Source organism: Mustela putorius, unplaced genomic scaffold, assembly GCF_011764305.1.
Source record: "Mustela putorius furo isolate JIRA1106 unplaced genomic scaffold, ASM1176430v1.1 tig00000281_pilon_pilon_pilon, whole genome shotgun sequence".
In the NCBI taxonomy this organism is placed as follows: Eukaryota; Metazoa; Chordata; class Mammalia; order Carnivora; family Mustelidae; genus Mustela; species Mustela putorius.
Window position 1 is genome coordinate 26,114,820 of NW_025421343.1, and position 16,766 is coordinate 26,131,585.

At 36.0% G+C, this 16,766-nt stretch overlaps 1 pseudogene; it reads left to right on the forward strand.

The window, feature by feature from the left end:
* The first annotated feature begins 15,988 nt into the window (after positions 1 to 15,988).
* Positions 15,989 to 16,420, forward strand: LOC101687648 (annotated as a pseudogene).
* The last annotated feature ends 346 nt before the right edge of the window (positions 16,421 to 16,766 follow it).

The following is a 16,766-nucleotide window of genomic DNA, read 5'->3' on the forward strand; positions in this document are numbered from 1 at the left end:
TGGACAATATGCATATTAAAATATATTTTTATTGTGTCCTATGCCCTTTTCTATGAAAAGATATTTTCTGTAATGATTCATATGCTTGCTGAATGAAATCCTAAAGTTATTTATCAATAGAGTTCCTTTTCATTTTTTTCTAACACTTATACACACATTTCTGACAAATGAATGGAGGGTGGGTTTTTTTTTTTTTAAAGATTTTATTTATTCTTCAGAGAGAGAGAGAGAGAGCGAGCACAGGCAGACAGAATGGCAGACAGAGGCTGAGGGAGAAGCAGGCTCCCTGCTGAGCAAGGAGCCCGATGTGGGACTCAATCCCAGGACGCTGGGATCATGACCTGAGCCGAAGGCAGCTGCTTAACCAACTGAGCCACCCAGGCATCCCAGGGTGGGTTTTTTTTTTTTAACTTTATTTTTTTCTCCCTTTTTTGGTTTTAATGAGGTTTTTCAGATGATGCAGAGTTTATTCTATAACACTGGTGTTAGGAAGTAAGCTATAAAGAAAAAACAAACAGGTTTATCTTAAGTAGACATTTTTTCTTTTTCTGTATATATGGGCAAAGGAATATTTAATTGCACATATCAACTTGTTAACTGAAGGAATAAAAGCTTTATTCAAGCTGGGTTAAAAATGTAAACAGGCTAAATGTTGCACAGCAAATCAGTTACCCAATATAGGAGTTATGGCCCCTTTCTGTGACAAGTATGAAGAGGGTCCATGCTGCTGAACTAGTTGAGAATGAACTAGATGAGAAGAATGAACATCTCTAAAAATTGAAGTAAGGCTTCTGGAAGATTACAACATGTTGCAAACCTAACCTCTCAAAATAATTTCAGTTGAAGTTTGAGTTGCTCAAAGTATATGTTCATTTTGGGTAAGAAATCAAATCTATAATGATAATTTATCACATAATTTCAAGTGTCTAATTTCAAACTTATATTGTTTGACATTTCTCACTACAGAAAAAAGAAACAAGTTATAGAAGTACATTATATTGTTTTATATTACATTCAGTAAAATGAATGTATAACTAGTGGTTTAGCGTCATTAACTCCTATCATTAGAGACATGATACAGTCTTCTGGAATCTCAAGGTAATACTTCATTTGAAGTAAGAAAACTATGCACTCACAGATAAATCCATGCACCCTTTTGATTTTAACACATTTATTTTTCAGCAGCTGTTTCATTGAACAAAACACAGCATCTATCCAGTGTTTTGGTCATTTTCCTATTTGATCTCAGCCCTTACCTGCCTGCTCTGCATTGCAGAGAACTGCTATTTCCCATAATCATCTGCCTTTTGGCTTTTCGGAAGTTTCAGCCAATGAGAACCTCTGGAAGAAGACAAAGTTGCTGGGTGAGGAATGACAGTATATTTCTCTCCCTTTCTTTTCCTGAGAGAGCTGCATCTTCTCCTTCCTTATCTTCTGCCAAACAGCTTTACTCTCTGTGACCTCAGTTCCAACCAGGAAAGCTCAATGTATTTTCAGTTTCCACAAGATGACACCAGCTCTGGGGGTCTAGTTACGTAATTTCTTCTTTGTCCTTCTAGCCCTACAGATGGAGACCTGCTTTTGCTTATCTTTCTGTCATCTCATTGTCCTTAATTTGGCTTCTCTGTACCTCTATCACCTGTGTAGCCAATGTCCTGTATCTGGAAAACCTAGAGAGGATGTTTGTTGGTTTTTTTTTTTTTTTTTTTACTGAATCCTAGTTAGTACACTTAAATTTAAAGAGAATATGTCTGTCTCCCATCCCCATGGAGCTAAGTTTCTTCTTTCTGAAACCTTCTGGAATTTAGTCATTACAGATCAATTCCATCATAGAGCTTGTCAGAACTTACTACAGGAGAAACAAGGCTTAGAAGCATATGGTATTGGTTATCTCATCTGGACCACAACAGTATGCAAATTATATATAAGAAAAGAGGATGGATACCAAAGAAGATCATATATGGGTCGTATAGCAAATAAAATAACATGTAAAATACCTGAAATTACATAGAGTAGGTTATTAGATCATAATAGTATTAGAGTAGAAGTCACTAACAGAAGGATAATAGGAAAATGTCTAAATACTTGGAAACTAAACAACATACTCCTAAGTAACTCATGGGTAAAGAAGATGTCTTGAGGGTGCCTGGGTGGCTCAGTGGGTTAAGCTGCTGCCTTTGGCTCGGGTCATGATCTCAGGGTCCTGGGATCGAGTCCCGCATCAGGCTCTCTGCTCAGCGGGGAGCCTGCTTCCTCCTCTCTCTCTCTCTGCCTGCCTCTCTGCCTACTTGTGATCTCTCTCTGTCAAATAAATAAAAATAAAAATCTTTAAAAAAAAAAAAAGGTGGGGGAAACCTTCCATTTAAAAAAAAAAAAAAAAAAAAAGAAGATGTCTTGAGGAAAAGCAGAAAATGTTTTCAGCTATACCGAAGTGGAAACAGAATACAACAGTCCCTCCTTTATCCATTGGGAAAACTGCTGACTCCCAGGGGATGCCTGAAACCATAGATAGTACCAAACCCTATATATACACCCAAGTTTTTTCCTATACATAAATACCTATGACAAAGTTTAATTTAGAAATTAGGCACAGTAAGGGATTAACAACTATAATAATAAAATAGAGTAATTATAACAACAGATTGCATTGAAAGTTATGTGAATATGGTCTCTCTTCCTCAAAATATTGTACTCACTCTTCCTGTATTGATATAAGATTATATAATTTGGTATGATGCCTACATGATGAGATAGAGTGGAATGAATGATGTAGCTGCTGGGACGTAGTATTAGGCTACTATTGATCTGATGATGATATGTAAGAAAGATCATCTGCTTCCAGACTACTGTTGACATCAGGTAATTAAAACAACAGAAAGCAAAACCACAGATGGGGAGACTACTGTATATCAAAATCAGTGGAATTCAGCTGAAGCAGGGATTACATGGAAATTTACAGTATCAAATACATATTAGAATAGAAGATATTTCTCAAATCATGAATCTAAGCTTTCACCTTAAGCAACTGTTAAAAATAAAGCAGCCAAATCAGGAAGAGAAAAAAATCAGGAAAGAAATAATAAAACTGAAAATATAAAACTAATAGAGAAGAAACAAACCAAGGGTTGCCAATAAAAATTTTTATTTTCCGGGGCACCTGGGTGGCTCAGTGGGTTAAGCCACTGCCTTTGGCTCAGGTCATGATCTCAGGGTCCTGGGATCGAGTCCCGCATCAGGCTCTCTGCTCAGCAGGGAGCCTGCTTCCTCCTCTCTCTCTGTCTGCCTCTCTGCCTACTTGTGATCTCTGTCTGTCAAATAAATAAATAAAATCTTAAAAAAAATTATTTTCCAAAAAGTCAATAAAATTAGTACACCTTTAGCAAGAATGACAGAGGTTATAAAACAGAAGACAAAATTTACCAATTATCATGAATGATAGAAGAGATACCACTATATATACCTTGCAAATATTGATAGGAAACCAATGGAATACTTAAAGTAACTTTGTGAATATAAATTTGACCATTTAAATGAAATGGGCCAATTCTACAAAATGACAAACTAACAAAACTCACCAAAATGAATTAAATCACCTTAATAGTCCTATAACTGTTAAAAAATTAAAACACATTGTTAAAAAACCTTCCCCCCAAATTTTCCAAGGCTCTGATGTTATTTGTTCATCTTTATTTAAATTCTACTAAGTTAACAGACAGCACTATATTGGTTTCAGGAGTAGAATTTAGTGATTCATCACTTACATACAACACCCAGTGCTCATCATAACAAGTGGCCTCCTTAGTACCCATCACCCATCTAGCCCATTCCCCACTCACCTCCCCTCCAGCAACCGTCAGTTTGTTCTCTATAGGTAAGAGTCTCTTGTGGTTTGCCTCCCTCTCTGTTTTATTTTTTCTTCCTTCCCCTATATTCATCTGCTTTGTTTCTTAAATTCCACACGGGAGTGTAACCATACAGTATTTGTCTTATCTGACTTATTTCACTTAGCATCGTACTCTAGCTCCATCCATATCATTGCAAATGGCAAGATTTCATTCTTTTGTTGGTTGAGTAATATTCTATATTTTCTTTATCTGTTCATCAGTAAATGGACATTTGGGATCCTTCTGTAGTCTGACTATTGTTGGTACTGCTGCTATAAACACTGGGGTACATGTACCCCTTTGAATCTACATTCTTGTATCTTTGGGGTAAGAACTGTGCAGGAGATTTTTGTCTTGATGAAGTCCCAATAGTTCATTTTTGCCTCAGTTTCCCTTGATCGTGGAGGTGTGTCTGGTAGGAAGTTGCTATGCCTGATGTCAAAGAGGTTGCTGCCTCTATTCCCTTTTAGGATTTCTATGGTTTCCTGTCTCACACTTAGGTCGTTCATCCTTTTTTAATATATTTTTGTATATGGTATAATATAGTGGTTCAGTTTTATTCTTCTGCATGTTGCTGTCCAGTTTTGCCAACATCATCTTTTTTGAAAAGACTGTCATTTTACCACTGGATACTCTTTCCTGCTTTGTCAAAGATGAGTTGACCATATAGTTGTGGGTCCATTCCTGGGCTTTCTGTTCTCTTCCATTGATCTATGTGTCTGTTTTTGTGCTAGTACCATACTGCCTTGATGGCTACAGTTTTGTAAGATAGCTTGAATTCTGGAATTGTGATGCTTCCAGGTTTGCTTTTCTTTTTCTGGTTTGACTTGACTATTGTGGGTCTTTTGTGATTCCATACAAATTTTAGGATTGTTTGTTCTAGCTCTGTGAAAAATGCTGGTGGTATTTTGATAGGGATTGCGTTAAATGTGTAGATTGCTTTGGGTAGTACAGACATTTTTTTTATGCCAATTAAATTTAAATTTAATAAGATAAATTTAGAATTATTCAAGCTTGATCCAATCCCTCACACATTGCTTCCATGGCACTCTCTCTTTCTCGTCATCCCTCAGCAAAGCTTGGCTCTACTCTTCAATCAAGCTTTCTCCATACAAGCAAGATAAAGATGGCTGCTGACAGTCTACACCCAACTCATCAAAGCTAGGCAGCCCCAGAAGATAGAGACCATCTTCCATACTCATTCTAGCAGAGAAGTTTTGATCAGTGCACCTGGGGTTAAACATCCTTACATGCAAGAATTATGTGTCCAGGAGGAAATGTTATAACTGACTCAACTTAGTTACATGTTCACCTCAAAGACCAAAAATGTGAAGAAGCCACTGTGACTGAGCCCCACCTGCATCACCTAAAGATCAAAGGATGAAAGGATGGCGAAATATTCCAGAAAGCCCGCCTTACTTGCCTTGTTATTTTCTTTTTTTTTTTTAATTAATTAATTTTTTTCAGCGTAACAGTATTCATTGTTTTTGCACCACACCCAGTTGCTCCATGCAATCCGTGCCCTCTCTAATACCCACCACCTGGAACCAGGTAGTATAGACATTTTCACAATATTTGTTCTTCCAACCCATGAGTATGGAATGTTTTTTGATTTCTTTTGTCATCTTCAGTTTCTCTCATAAGTGTTCTATAGTTTTCAAAGTACAGTTCTCTTACCTCTTTGGTTAGGTGTATTCATAGGTATCTTGTTTTTTGGTGCAACTGCAAATGGGATCGATTTTCTCTATTTTTTTTTCTATTGCTTCTTTATTGGTGTGTAAAAATGCAACAGATTTTTGTATGTTGATCTTATATCCTGCAGCTTTGCTGAACTCATGTATTAGTTCTAAGCAATTTTTTCGTGGAGTCTTATGGGTAATCAAATCATCTGCAAATAGTAAAAATTTGACTTCTTTGTTGATTTGGATGCTATTTATTTCTTTTTGTTGTCTGATTGTTGAGGCTAAGACCTTCAATACTAGGTTAAATAGTAATGGTAGGAGTGCACATCCTTGTCTTGTTCTTGACTGTAGGAGAAAAGCTCTCAGTTTTTTCTCACTGAGGATGATATTAGCTATGGGTCTTTCATATATAAGACCTAGATCATTTAATGGTGAACTCTACCAAACACTTTAAAGAAGAAATAATGCCAAATCTACACAAACTCTTCCAGAAAATAGTACAGAAGGAGATACCTTTAAACTGAAGAAGCCAGGATTACCATGACTGATATCAAAATCACATAAATTCATTTACACAGGGAAAAGAAAAATAAAATTGTTCTTGTTAACCTAAAGTTACATTTTTCATAGATAGCAGAAGATGAACAAAGATGGGGGCAATTAAACTGTTGTTTTTATCTTTCAGTGTAGAGTTTAATTTCTTTTTTTTAAGGATTTTTTAAAGTTTTTTTTTTTTTTTCTAACAGAGAAAAAGAGATCACAAGTAGGCAGAAAGGCAGGCAGAGGGAGAGAGGGGAGCAGGCTCCCTGCTGAGCAGAGCGCCAAATGCAGGGCTTGATCCCAGGACTCTTGAGACCATGACCTGAGCTGAAGGCAGATGCTTAACCCACTGAGCCACCCAGGCACCCCTCAGTGTATAGTTTAATTTCTAAGTATTTTGATATTTTCCTGTTATACTTCTGTTAATGATTTTTAGTTAGGATTAGAATTAAATAAATCAATGTTATATATTTGACCTTGATAATTATGAAGTATATGTTTCATTGAATAACCCATTATATTATTCTATAGATTGGTAAACAGCAGAATTAAAACAGAATGATCCAAGACTATGCATCCTATAAATATAAGATCTAAGTAAAAAGATCCAAGATTCTGCATCCCATAAATATAATCCAGGATATTTGACAATTATTCAAATGAAGTAGTATTTATTTCACCTAATTGGACCACCTAGCTGCATCACCTCTCAGTGAATAACTTGTCATTTTACAAATTTTAATCAACTATCATGCTACATCTAGGCTGCTATGAATTTTAGAGTCACAATCCAATGTCTTCATTAGTCAATATCTACAGTTCTCAAGCTTCCACTTTTCTCAAAAGTGAAAAATTAAATTATTACATTAATAACTGGATTATATTTTGAATGCATATTATATATTTGACTAAGTACCGAATCAATAGAATTTTCTCTTTTTTGTTTTTCTTCATTTCTCCTTAAGATGTTATGAATTCTTTTTTTTTTCCCAAGAATATTTTGTTTTGATTTGTAAATAATCTCTACATGGTGCTCAAATTTATAACCCTGAGATCAAGAGTCACATGCTCCACTGACTGAGCCAGCCAGGAGTCTGAAGATGTTATGAGTTCTAAGAGGCTTATACATCTTAAGCACAAAGGATTCTTCACTGTACAGTACTATCTGAGAATGTTGGGTTTTACTAAAATGGACAACCTCCAGTGGCTTTTGGTTATTTTTTACTCACTCAGGTGCATCTGTAGCTGACATATCTGCATTGCCCTTTACTTTCCAGATGTCATATCTGTGTTGGTCATTTCTTCCTCCTCATATAAACCACATGTTTCCAATTCTTGTTGATATAATAAACAGATGAATATTCTCTCATAGAAGATCAAATAGTCAAGACACACTACATTTGCCTACTTAGGGCTTGCCGATGTTAACATATTGCTTCTGCTGTACCATGTGGAACAAGTTTGTTCTATTAGACTTTCTGGTTTTATGGTTTTTCTCCCAAGAAATAAATACTCTTTTCTCTTAGATCCCACAAGACTGTGATTTCTAATGATAATCCTGAGGCATAGTGCAGGGGTCGAGACCTAGGCCCTGACCTAGGGATATTAACCCTAAGGCTTCATTTGAGTTTCTTTCTTTTTATCACTTAATCAAAATGTTCTCTCTCTTTGTATGAGGCAAAATTAGTTTTCCATTTTCACACTTTTTCATTCTATGAAATAAATATTATTTTTTGAAACTTCAATATACTTACTTATCTGGAACTTACATAATATATAATAATAACATTAATATTAATATATTATAGACTATAATATGAATTATATATATATATATATATATATATATCTTTTTCAAAGGAGCTCTGCTCTAAGTCTATAATGAGGCTCAAGAAATTATCCTTGAAGTCAAAGAAAGGGATTTATATCTGTCTTTGTCATATTATATCTCCCTGAGTGTAGTATATACACATAGCTAACAATACTGTCTTAACTCTTGAAAAAGGATATTGGAATTACATAATTGCAGACAAATGAATGTTGAGGAACAACTCTGCTTAATATCTGAAAATCTTATCTTGTTAAGCATCTGTAAAATAGCAATTTAATATTTTTCAAATTAGGCTTTAAAATAGGCTTTAATATAATACTTAAATGGCAAAATAATACTTTAATGGCTCTACTTTAATGGAAAATTATTAGTGATACCTATTTGTATTGAAATGCATCCATATGCTTAGGTTAAAAAGGGATACTAAACACAGAATATAAGATTCTCTTACTTAAGAGTTTTAGGTAATTTTTAATTTCTTAGTCTTTGCTATCTGTGCTTTAAAAAATGTTGCTATGAAAACATTTGTTTTTACTTTAAATATTACTTTTTAGTATGTATTATTTAAATGCTATTTAAACAATATCATGCACCATATGCTATTAAAATTAAAACATGTTAAACTGAAGTACAAACACCAAGGATGAACAAAATGCAATACATATAAAAAAAGACGATATATATATAATAGCAAATAGACCCATTATGTTAACAAAAGGGCAGTCATATATGAACATAAGAAAGTAGAGAGAGAATATAAATTTTATTAGAGTTTCAAATGTATCTTTGATCTCCAAAAGATTAGACCACACTAATTCAATAGTAAAGATCTGAAATTTAAAATAAATAATGTTTACTTAAATTTCCTTATACTTCACTTAAGTACATTACCACAAATAAATAGTGCTTAGTCTAACAGAACAGTGATGATCTTGCTCTTATCTATTCCTGCCAGCCCTAGTTACAGCTATCCTCTTGTTTCACACACTGAAGCCATAATAACAGTCTTTCTTTTACTTTTAGAGCAGAACACACACACATCAACACACATAGAACCACACACACACACACACACACACAGTTTCTGTAATGTGGATTACCCTTGCCCAATTTTCAACTAGCTAAATCTTATACATCCTTCAAGTCTCAAATAACATCTCGCCCTTTGAGAGGCACCATTCTTGTTATACCTACAGTCTAAATGTAGCCCACTCTCCATTCATTAACATAAAACCATTTTTCCCTTACAACATTTTTCATATTTGTGGTTGTGATTTTCATTAAAGATCCATTTTGTCTACTATAATTTTAATACCCATGGGCCTATGTTTGGATACCAAGGGCAAATTCAATGCCAATAGAGTATGAATAAATCATAAGAAGATGAATTATGTTAATCTTAAGTAATAAATCTTATATTAAGATATGTATTAATACAATAAATTTGTCAATTGATATAAAGTACATCAAAGTGTCAATGAAGGAAAAGCAAAGCATATGATTAATCATAACTTCAAACAAAAAAACCTTATTTTTATTTTTAAAGATTTTATTTTAGAGAGAGATAGAAAGAGTGTGAGTGGAGGGACAGACAGGGAAAGAGGAAGAGAGGGAATCTCAAGCAGGCTCCCCACTAAATGTGGAGCTGGATGTGAGGCTCCATCCCATGACCCTGATATCATGACCTGAGCCAAAACAAAGAGTTGGACACTCAACCTACTGAGCCACCCAGACATCCTATCAAAAAATGTTTTTCACAAGAACTCAAATTTAATACTCATTTGTAATTGAAAACCAAACACTTACACACACACCCCTGGAAGGCATAGTTCAATTCTTGAACATTAGAAAGATGATTAGATTCAAGTAATAAAGCAAAGTACATTTAATTGCAAAATAATGTAGGTATTCCTACTAAACTAAAAAAAAAAAAAATAAAAATACCTGTTTTAAATTTACTAATTCAAAGAGATACATGCACCCATATGTTTATTGAAGCATTATTTACAACATCCAACTATGGAAGCAGCTCAAATATCCATTGATAGAAGAACGGATAAAGAAGATGTATACATTGGAATATTATTTAGCCATAAAAAGGAATGAAATCTTCCCATTTGCAACAGCATGGGTGGAACTGGAGTGTATTATGCTAAGCAAAACAGGTCAGAGAAAGACAAATATCATATGATCTCACTCATATTAAGAATTTGAAAACAAAACAAATGAGTAAATTTGAAAAAGAGACAAACAATGAAACAAAATAAGCAAATGGGAGAAAGAGAGAGAAAGGGAGAAAGAGAGAGGGAGAGGCAAACCAAGAAACAGACTCTTAACTTCAGAGAAAAAACTGAGTTTACCAGAGGGGAGGTGGGTAGGGAGATGGGTGAAATAGGTGATGGGGATTAAAGGGTACACTTATTATGATTGAAAAAAAGAGAGAGAGAGAGTGAGAATAAAAAAAAGAATAAGAAAAAAGAAAGAAAGAAAGGCCACACTCCACACATGGCTACCATCAGTGGCCTAGCTCTGTGGCTTGATCTACACCTTTTCTAAACAAACAAACATACTATTTTCATAGTCTGTTAAAGGTGTATTTTATACACACACACACACACACACACACACACACACACAGTGTGTATTTCTTTGCAGTGTGATCTTGAGTAAAGGTATAAAGGTTTAAAAAATATTTAAAAAAAAAACAGAAAAAATAAATGAAAGAATGGTAAAAATAATGCCTGTTCCTACATGATTATATAATTTTAAATTTTAGATCAACCTAGTATGGCCTGAAACAGAAAATATTTTAATGATGAATGGAACAGAGACAAAATTTTGACCACCTATAGATAACATAATTATATGCTTTGGAAACTTAGGAAAAGTCAACCAAAAATAATTAGTAATAATGAGCTAACTAAGAGCCAAATCAAATATACGTAAAAATAATTAGTAGCATATATTTCTGTAATAAGCAGTCAGAAACATACATGGAAATGGAATTCACAGAGGTATAAAATGTGAATTTTAAAACCTTTCTAACAAAATATATGTAAGACATGTATGTGTGTTTGATTAAAAGAGAATATAATATATTCTGATAGTATAATTTAATATTGGTGCTAATTCTTCCCAATGTGCCCTACTAAGTATTAAGATATATTTCAGAGCCATAATAAGTAAAATGATAAAATACTCGGGCAACATACAGATTAAGTAGAGTGTCAATTAAAAGACCTATTGCTTTGGGGCGCCGGGGTGGCTCAGTGGGTTGGGGCCTTTGCCTTCGGCTCGAGTGGAGGTCCCAGGGTCCTGGAATCAAGCCCCACATCGGGCTCTCTGCTCAGCAGGGAGCCTGCTTCCTCCTCTTTCTGCCTGTCTCTTGGCCTGCTTGTGGTTAAGATTTATTTATTTATTTATTTGATTGAGAGAGTGAGTGAATGGGGGGATGGGAAGGGAGAGAATCTTCAAGCAGACTCCCTACTGAGCATGGAGCTTGATATGGGGTTCAATGTCAGGACCCATAAGATCATGACCTGAACCAAAAACAAGAGTTGAAGGCTTAACCATCTGAGCCACCCAGGTGACTCTGGGGAACTGAAATATTTAAAAATAGTGCTGTTATACCTTTAAGTATAAAAGACACCTTCAGATTTTTCTCTTTGTCAGGTACCTTTCCTTTGGGGTGATCTGTTCAGTGTTCATAGTTTCATCTATTGCCACTATGAAGAATACGAAATCTATCTTTATCCCTGTTTTCTCTTCCCCAAAAGGAGATACTTCCCAGTACCCCCATTGAGCTAAAAGACAACATGCCCCAAACTATATTCAGGCTTTTATCTACTTCAAATTGTGGACCCATCAGAAGCCAGCTACCTGTCCCCTTTCTGTCCCCTCTAGGGTGTTCAACACATCTTAGATGACCAGTAAACACTCAACGAAATGGTGCAATATGAAGTACGAAGACTTCACCCTCTCTATGTGATTCCATCCTCTTCCACCTCCAGGGCCTGAGTAATAAAAAGATAAGCAGTTCACTCTGCTCCGAGGTGGGAGAGGCCTTTCAGTAATGCTGCAGTAGCCATGGATACTCACCACCTCTTAGTATTCAGGCGCTAATGGTACATGATACTATTCTCTCTGAAAGATTTGTTAATGTATGCATTCTTCATGGTAAGTTATCTAAATAAATTACTTCAAGTGTAAATTTAAAAAAAAAAAGGCAAATCCCATAGTCTTCCTAAAGCCAATGTGAAAGTATTAATGGTCATATTCACAGTGATGATACATTCTTCTTTATTATGAAACACCTATTTAAAATAATTACTAATGTATTATTAACACATTGGATGATGACATGAACATAAATTTTTTTCTTTGGAAAATTAATCTCTATAGAGATACAGCTTGTTATCAGTGTTTACAAAATTAGATATGTGATTTTTTATATTTTTTATTAAAAACTAGATTCCTTAGGGATATTATTTTTAGAATTCTTGTACTAAAGTTTGGGGGAAAGTTGCCTCATTTAACCAGGAAATCAGTTAGGACTTCTACTTGGGAGGAGGATGAGCTAGCCAGCAGAGGACTGGATCACAAGAACAGTAAGTTAAGTTGCAAGCCAGTCGGCTGCAGGAGAGCCTCGGAGAGCTGCTGAGGCAAGGAGACTAGAACAGTTAACAGTGAAGACAGACAAACAGGGAGGGGTAGTTATGTGCTAAGACTGACTATGGCGAAGGAGGTGGAAAATTCAGGGTTTGTATAAACTTTCTCAGGGGCCAAATAAATATTCAGCAGAGCTTTTGGTAGAGATGAAGTGCTTCAAGTGGATGACCATTTTGCCATTCAAGGCATTTACCTTATTTTAGAATTGCATGGGGTCAGAATGAAAACTTCAATGGGAAAAGGGCATTTTAGGAAGGGCTGGGTCTGATTGCTGCAGACTTCCCCTTGCATGTTGCTTTGTCAGGATCCTTTGGATCACTAACTTGGTAAGGGGTAAAATGTATAATTCATGTTCAGCCTGATTTGACAGTGCAACCTTTTGTATTATCTCACAAAATCTAAGACTGAACATATGACTGAAAATGAAGAGAAAATAAGAGAAAATAAAAGCAGTAGAAACTGGCCAACACATAATGCAGATACCAGAGTTGGCTGACTGGACAAGTAAACAGTTTGAATAGCTGTAATTGACTTCTACCTGTGGTCATTAGGGAAAGGTGCTGGAGAGCAAAAGAAGGAAGGAAGGCCTGGGGGGCTATCTTTGAGAAAAAGTATTGGCAAAAAGGGAACTCCAAAGGCTATTTTTTTTTAAAGATTTTATTTATTTGAGGGAGAAAGAGAACAGAAGCTAAAGAGGGAGAAGGAGAAGCTGACTCCCCACTGAGCAGGGAGCCCCATATGGGGCTCAATCTCAGGACCCCAGATTCATGGCCTGAGCCAAAGGCGGATGCTGAACCAACTGAGCCACCCCGGTGCCCTTTAGGTTGACTTTTCATGGAAGATATTTGAAAACTCTGCAGGAGAATGGTGCCCCTACAAGAAATCACCTTAAACACTGAGGAGACAAGTTTATAACAGATTGGCAAAATTGAGAGAGAATTGAAGGGGGTATTCAGAACCAACCAAGTAAATTTTAAATATATAATTTAGATTTTAAGCTCTCAGAATAAAGGGGGGAAAAGCCACTAAACAAATATTGAACATTAGTCAATAGCCTTCTTTTTGCAGAAGCCCAGGTTAACAATTTTGAAAATATTCTGTATATTCTAGGACTGAAGCAAAAAAATATATTTGGAAATGAGAGCAAATTTCCCAATATTAGATGAATAAGTTACTAATATGAAAGGGAGTGCCAGAATGAAATGCACATTGATGGATTGAATTGAATTGGTAGTATGGTGTCAATTAATGTTTTGATATTTAATGTTTTAATAGTATTTAACAAAGATATTACATACAAATATATACAAAATTGATAAGTATATGAAAATAGATTGATAGAAACATATAAAATACATAAATTGAATATATTTCAATTTTAATAGATAAATATAAAACATCTATTAGCATACATTTGTCTATAAACACACAAGATAAATTTGTGTATTGATCAACAAACATTTCATTGTGTAAAGCAATACATATGACAAAGCCCGAAATTAGTGAGCAGGAAAATATATTCTACCCACAGGCAAGCTATGGTTAACAAAGGCAGAACAGGAGGAATAATACAACAAATAATACAATCCATACCAGCTAACAACCCAGAAAAATACCAAGAATTCTTCTGAACTGACAATATTTTAGAACACGAAATTCTAAGTTATATTAAGAGGAAGTAATCATAGGCTGAAACAGTTTTCAATAAAATATTTTCTATGGAAGATGCTAGGTACTGCCCTAGAATCCCAATATGACTTCTGCATTTACCTGACACCTGACTACTGCTCAGAAGATGCTTTTCATCCCACTTCATTTCACTTTGATTTCATATGTGTAAACATTCCTCTCACTCATTTGGTTTATTACAAAGTGGTGCAATACTTATCTTTTCAATATGCTTCCAGCTATGTTAGATGTATCTTGGATTTGATACAGAATGGCATAAAGGTGTCCTTTGAGTCAATTTCAGCAGATAATTCTTACTCCATTTCCTGCAGGCTATCCCCAGCCCTCAGATAAATCCAGGCAAACCACTGGTAAGGACAAAATTGTCCAGGAATCAAAAAACATACTTAAGATGCTCCTACTAAAACAGCAGTCTATTAATTTGGGGATTAGAAGCCACAATATTTCAAATATGGTAATTCTGCTATGGGTTTAGATAAAATGTAACCCAGTAGCATTTTCCCAATTCCTGACAGTAATAAGTTTCCAATTAGCCTTACTATAGCAATTTAAACGACATTGTTTAAATGTTGTTTAAGTCTTTAGCATTCTGGAAAATCCATGCACAAACCTACTGGAAACAAAATGATTTCATTTAATGTCCTTTCACAAAGTACTTTGCCTTGGGGGCACCTAGGTGGCTCATTCAGTTGAACACCCCACTCTTGATTGCCACTCGGGTGTGACTCAGGATCCTGGATCTAGCAGGGCGACTCTGTGCTCAGTGGGGCATCTGCTTAAGAATTTGTTTCTTTCTCTCAAATAAATAAATAAATCTTTTAAAAATAATTTGAGTGCCTTAGAGAATAAAACTTTATTTCTTGCACATATAACAAACTTATTTTCCTGTGTTACTAATCATACAAGTTCCAGGTCTCAGAAGGAAATTAAAATTGTTGCTATATAGTATGGTGGCCTGGAAATATAAAACAACAACAAAGATACAAAAGTAGTGATCCAAAGGGGCACGTGCACCCGAATGTTTATAGCAGCAGTGTCCACAATAGCCAAACTATGGAAAGAACCTAGATGTCCATCAACAGATGAATGGATCAAGAAGATGTGGTATATATACACAATGGAATACTATGCAGCCATCAAAAGAAATGAAATCTTGCCATTTGCGACAACATGGATGGAACTAGAACGTATCATGCTTAGCGAAATAAGTCAAGCAGAGAAAGACAACTATCATATGATCTCCCTGATATGAGGAAGTGGTGATGCAACATGGGGGCTTAAGTGGGTAGGAGAAGAATCAATGAAACAAGATGGGATTGGGAGGGAGACAAACCATAAGTGACTCTTAATCTCACAAAACAAACTGAGGGTTGCTGGGGGGAGGGGGGTTGGGAGAAGGGGGGTGGGGTTATGGACATTGGGGAGGGTATGTGCTTTAGTGAGTGCTGTGAAGTGTGTAAACCTGGCGATTCACAGACCTGTACCCCTGGGGATAAAAATATATGTTTATAAAAAATAAAAAATTTAAAAAATTTAAAAAAAAAGAACAACAAAACCCTCTTTTAAAGGAAACAAAGTTTACTAGCTTACCAATCACAATGTTTATACCTAGCTATCCCTCTCAGCATGCAGGTGTATAGTGTTGGCTATGGAGGGAGGGGTCCAAAGTGCCTATGAGGCCCGGGTAGCTGAGGATGGACAGTGACACCTCTGGGGGTGTGGTGTTGGTGGCCCAGAATCCTGGATGAGCAGCGGGGGCTCAGGGCCTCTTGTTTACTTTCAGAGCCTCCCTGGGACTGTACTTGAGGGCTCAGGTGGCTCAGATGCTGAGGTCCCATGAGATGACAAGAGAAGGTCACGGTCAAGTACAACCACAAAGAGATATGGAACCTGAAGAAGTGGATCCTGGAGCAGTTCACTCATCTTTATGACTGTCAGGAAGAGGAGATCCTAGACCTGGAGACATGTGGATGATCTCCTGAACACTGAGAGGGATAACACCTGGAAGGCCAGGGTCAAGTAGCTGCTGGGTGACTTACAAACCCACTGAGGCCTTCATTTCTGACCTGTTGAACAAGATCCTTGGCATGTAGAAGATGAGCACACCTGACCCCAGAAGAAAGTAAAGGTCCTTAATCCTGAAGAACAGTGACTCCCACAGGACAACTGCTGCCTGTCCCTGACCTCACCTCCTAGAAACAGCAATACTGAACATCCCTGCAGCCTGGCCTGGTGCCATGAGCAGGGCTATGCATGCCCTTTGCCCAGAATCTCCTCCCTGTCTCCTCAGTTTTCCACCTTTGGGTTTTTTAATTGTTATTAAATTGATAGAACTTTTTACTTCTTACGTTGACTCTGTGGCTGGGCCCTTTAATAGATCAGCCTCTGGTGCAACAGAAAAACAACAAAAAAGCAAAACAACAAATGCTGATTCTTTCCCTGCCTTTAAATATGACCAGTAACAATTAAGAT